The sequence below is a fragment of the Muscardinus avellanarius genome (assembly GCF_963383645.1).
Source record: "Muscardinus avellanarius genome assembly, chromosome: 3".
In the NCBI taxonomy this organism is placed as follows: domain Eukaryota; kingdom Metazoa; phylum Chordata; class Mammalia; order Rodentia; family Gliridae; genus Muscardinus; species Muscardinus avellanarius.
In genome coordinates, this window is record NC_137788.1 from 105,215,451 (window position 1) to 105,220,845 (window position 5,395).

At 48.5% G+C, this 5,395-nt stretch overlaps 1 pseudogene across 1 annotated transcript; it reads right to left on the reverse strand.

Annotated features, from left to right (window-relative positions):
• Nucleotides 1–4,505: 4,505 nt before the first annotated feature.
• LOC308259494 (cofilin-1-like) lies at nucleotides 4,506–5,001 on the reverse strand (annotated as a pseudogene). The gene has a single exon. The product of its transcript is annotated as a cofilin-1-like (transcript).
• Nucleotides 5,002–5,395: the final 394 nt, after the last annotated feature.

The following is a 5,395-nucleotide window of genomic DNA, read 5'->3' on the forward strand; positions in this document are numbered from 1 at the left end:
GGAGGCTCAGGCAGGAGGGTCGCAGGTTTGAGGACAGCCTGGACAATTTAGTGAGGCCCTATGGAAAAAAATAAAATGGGATACTGCTCAGTGACAAAGTGCCCCTGTATTCAATCCAGGGAGGAGGGAAGGAAGGAAGGACTGACTTGCTACTGGTCTGGATGGGGTGAGCGAGAGAGGAGAGTCAGGGATAACTTCAAGCTTCCTGTCCTGAGGAACTGGAAGGAGTCTCCATTGCGAGAGTAGAAAAGAAACTCGTGTGTGTGTGTGTGTGTGTGTGTGTGTGTGTGTGTGTTGCTGGGAGGACTCAGGAGTCAGCGCTGATGTTCATTCTGACATGCTCATCATCTATCTGAAGTGGCAGTGCCGGAGGATACATGTGTTCTAGAATTCAGCGGAGGAGAAGTTTGGGCTGAAAGCATCAATTTGGAGCCAGTCTGCAGGGAAGAGCTGCTAGTGCAGATCTCCTCAATCAGACAAATGAGCCGGAGTAAGGAAGGCCTGATCCCCTTGTGCTGCTGGGATTTAAAATACAAGGATAGAACTGGCAACCATCTTACCACTGAGAAAGATGCTGAGGAGGGCGGGGCGGGCGAGGGAAGGCGCCGGGTTTGTAGATGACGGTGAACCACCGAGCTCTCCCGCCTTCACCATCACGCTTGGTCTCATCGCCCTCCTCTGCAAAACAGTGAGAACAGTAGCTGCCTCCCGTAGTGGTGAAGAATGAAGGAAAACCATGCCACTGAAAACCGCATATAAGCTGGGCGTGGTGGCGCACGCTTGTAATCCCAGCATTCAGGAGGCTGAGACAGGAGGCTTGTGCTTCATAGTCTCAGCTACTTAGTGAGGCCCTCTGCAACTCAGTGAGACCCTGTTTCAAAATAAGGATAAAAATAGGGCAGGGGGTATAGTTGGGAGGTCAAATGCCCCTAGGTTTTATCCCCAGACCTGCATAACTAACTAACTAACTAACTAATAAAATAGAAAACCTCATGTAGAGAGCCTGTAGATTGGGAGAGAATCTTTGCCAACTATTCTTCTGACAGAAGACAAACATGTAGGATTGATAAGAAACTCAAAAACTTAGCACCCCCCCCCACAAATAACCCAATTAAAAATGAACTACGAGCCGGGTGTGGTGGCAAACACTTGTAATCCCAGCATTTGGGAGGCTGAGACAGGAGGATCATGATTCGCGGACAGCCTCAGCTCAGTGAAGCCCTTTGTAACTCAATGAGACCCTATTCCAAAAAGAAAAAAATGTTGGGCGTGGTGGCACACACTTGTAATCCCTGTGCTTGGGAGGTTGAGACAGGAGGATCGTGCAGGTTCGAAGCCAGCCTCAGCTGGCTTAAGAGACCCTGTTTCCAAATAAAATATAAAATAGGTCTGGGAGTGTAGTCCAGAGGTAGAAGGCCCCTGGGTCCCATCCACAGTACCACCAAAAAAAAAAAACCCAAAAAACAAAAAAACAAAAAAACAAAAAAACAAAACAAAACAAAAAAAAACCCAAAAAGAAAGAAAGAAAAAATAAAGAAAGAATAAAAAATAGGGCTGGGGTATATATAGCTCAGAGGTAGAATGCCACTGGGTTTCATCCTCAGTACTGCAAAACAAAACAAAACAAAACAAAAATGGACTATTGAGCTGGGAATGATGGTGCGCTTGTAATCCCAGGACTTGGGAGGCTGAGACAGGAGGTTCGCAGGTTCGAAGCCGGCCTTGGCAATTTAGCAAGGCCCTCTGCAATTTAGTGAGACCCTGTTTCCAAATAAGAAATAAAAATTGGGCTAGGAGTTTAGCTAAGAAGTAAAATGCCTCTGGGTTCAATTCCTGGTGCTACACACACACACACACACACACACACACACACGGACTATTAAGCTAAATAGACACTTCTCAAAAGAAAAAATACAAATGGCTAACAAATATATGAAAAACGTCAACATCATTAGCAGTCAGGGAAATGCAAATTAAAACTATCCTGAGAGTCCGTCTCACTCAATCAGGATGGCGATAATCAAGAACTCAAATAACAATAAATGGTGGTGAAGATATGGGGAAATAGGAACTCTTCTACACTGTTGGTGGGATTACAAATTAGTGCAGCCGCTAATGGAGATCAGTTTGGAGACTCCTCAGAAGACTAGGAATGGAGCCAGTACTAAAAATACATAAACAAGACCCCAGCTAGCCGGCTCATAGTCCTTGAGCTCTGCTTCATATAAAGACAGGCGTTGGGTCTTCCAAGAAGCAAGGCCCCCTGGCCTGTCACATTTAACTGAGGGACCATGTAGCTCTGCATGAGGCAGGCTGACACTCAGGTGCTGGCGCGTGGGATGCAGCTCTGGCATCTCCTGCTGCATCTGGACCACTTCATGCTGGGTGCCGAGCACTGTTGGCTCTGTCTTTGCCCCTGGGAGAAGCCTTATTAAAGGTGGCATGAAGACAGACTTGGTGAGGCTGCCTAGGGAAAGAGACATTTTGAATACATGTGAAGCAGGGAGAATGGGAGGAGGGAGAGACCAGATTGCATGCAGGACCGGCAATAAAAAGACAGCAGAGGCTCAATAAAGCAATCTGCAAAAGGAGCTGGGGACACAGCTCTCCACGGAGGACAGGTGACCCTTGGACTGTTGGAGATGTGGCCTGAAGGACTTCAGCCTATCAGGACTGGGTCTACCCACGCCTATTTGCAAAGTTCCCGTTGGAATAGTGTGACAGCTGGTATGGGAGCTGCCCATAGGCAGACACCACCCAAAGGAACCTTCCTACTGGAGCTACCTAGTGGAACAGCTCAGGATGCTACAGAACCGGGCCTTTGGGGAGTCCGCAATAGTCAGAACCCCCCACAGGGGCCACATTGCCTCTCACTAGAGTCACTTTACAAAAACTGGGAGCAGAGTCAGTTGCAATGGTACATACCTGTGATCTCAGTCCTTGGGAAGCTGAGATAGGAGGACCGCAGGTTCAAGGCTAGCCTTGGCAAGTTAGTGAGACTCTCAGCAAGTTAGCGAGAACCTGTTTCAAAATAAGAAGGGATGGGAGTGTAGCTCAGAGGCAGGATGCCATGCATTCAGTTCCTTGTACCAAAAACATAAAAGCAGGAGCTTGTTGGCCCCGCACTCAGGTGCCATGCCTTTCTCCAGCCCTCGGCCTCATGAGAATGGAGGTGAGGCTTTGTCTACCTCTGTGCCCAGGATGGGCAGAGCCTGGCACAAGTCTATTCTCAGTGAAACTTCATGGAACCGAAGGCCTGGACCAGGGGTGGGCGAACATTTCATATTCAGGGCCAAGAGTATACATTTGAGGCTTGGTGGGCCAGGTGGCCTCCTGCAGCTCTGTTTCAACTATGAGAGCAGCCATAGATACTGTGCAAACCAAGAAGTGGGGCTGTGTTTGATAAAATGTGTTTGATAAAATTTTATGCACAATGACATTTGATTTCACATCCTTTTCTTTTTTTCACCATTAACCAGCCTTTTTATTGTCCCTTTAAAAAAAAAAATTTTACTTATTTATTTTTTTGGTGGTATTGGGGGTGGAACCCGGAGGCTTCCTACCTCCGGGCTATACTCCCAGAACTAATATATATATATATATATATATATATATATATATATATATATATATATATATATATATATATATATATATATATATGGTACTGGGGTTCCTGGAAGCCCTTCTACCTCCGGGCTACACTCCCAGACCTATTTTTATATTTTTATTTGGAAACAGGGTCTCTTAAGCCAGCGAGGTTGGCTTTGAACCAGCACAATCCTCCTGTCTCTGCCTCCCAAGTGCGGGGATTACAAGCGTGCACCACCACGCCCAGCCTTATTTTATATTTTATTTGGAAACAGGGTCTCACTAAGTTGCTGAGAGCCTCATTAAGCAGCTGAGGCTGGCTTCGAACCTGTGTGATCCTCTGCCTCAGCTTCCTAAGTGAGAGGATTACAAGTGCGCGCCACCAAGCCCAGCTTATTTCATTTTATTTATTATTTTTATTTTTTAATTGGAGGTCCCTTTACTGGTTCTATTTCCATGAGTGGTCAAGTCCAGGGGTAAGGGGAGGGGAAGCAGCCAGCATAGGGAGGGGTCATCTCCACAATATTCCATTTATACACAGAACTAAATAGACAAGCACAGAGTCATTATTGTGGTTAGAAGTTGGCAGCATGGAATGGAAGTGGGATAGGTGGGGAATAGGGGTGTTGTTAAAAAACACAGGTCCCCCTAAACTGGGTGCCTGGGGCAACTTGGTTTGCTTCAACCCAAGAAGAACTGGATGGTCAAAAGCAGTTTGGGAAAGCCAGAACTGTCAGGGATGGGAGAAGGGAGGGCGGGGGGGGGGCGGCTTTTTGGCAACTGGGGTGAAGGGGCTGCCCTTCCCCTGCTGGGACTCCCCCAGCCCCTCCAATCTGGCAGGAAGGGGGCAGCCTGCAACCCCCAAGGGCAGGTCTGGGGCTGCCAGATGCTCCAGGCAGGGGGCCGGAGGGGGCTCACAAAGCCTTGCCCTCCAGGAGATGACGGCACTGCCCCAGCTTCTCTGCCGGGTGCAGCGGTCCTTTACCTCCTCGTAGCAGTTTGCTTGTAATTCATGCTCGATCCCTGTCAGCTTCTTGATGGCGTCCTGGGAGCTGGCATAGATCACTTTGCTCTTCAGGGTGTACGCGGGCCCAGAAGGTAAACACCAGGTCCTCCTTCTTGCTCTCCTTGTCTCCTGGGTTGCGCTGTAGAGTGCGCAGCTGCAGTCCTTGTCTGGCAGCATCTTGACAAAGGTGGCACAGGGGTCAGCCACAGTCTGGCCCACATCACCCACCAGGATTTCCTTCCCCTCCTCCTACAGGATCTTTCTTCTTCTTGTCCTCACTCAGGCAGAAGAGCATGCCTCCTTGCGCTTCTTCACCTCCTCTGGCCTGGCGTCGATGACCTGTGCACCTTCCTGTCGTTGGACACCTTGATGACGCCATCAGAGACAGCCACCCCAGAGGCCATATTTCCAGAAGCAAAAGGAAGACAGCAGGGAGAGACAGGGAAGACGAGAGCCGCCGCAGCTGCTGCCGGGATTGGGATCCGACTCTCAAATCCTTTTCAGATGTCCTGAAATGTTCTTTTGATTTTTCAATCATTTAAAAATCTGAAAACCAGCTGGGCGTGGTGGCGCACACTTGTAACCCCCACGCTTGGGAGGCGGAGACAGGAGGATTGCGCAGGTTCGAAACCAGCTGTGAGCGCTGGCTTAAGAGACCCTGTTTCCAAATTTAAAAAGTATAACAAATAGGTCTGGGAGTGTAGCCCAGGGGTAGAAGAGTTTCCAGGAACCTCAGTACCACCAAAAAAAAAAAATAAAAAAAAAATCTGAAAACCAGCCAGGCGTGTTGATGCACGC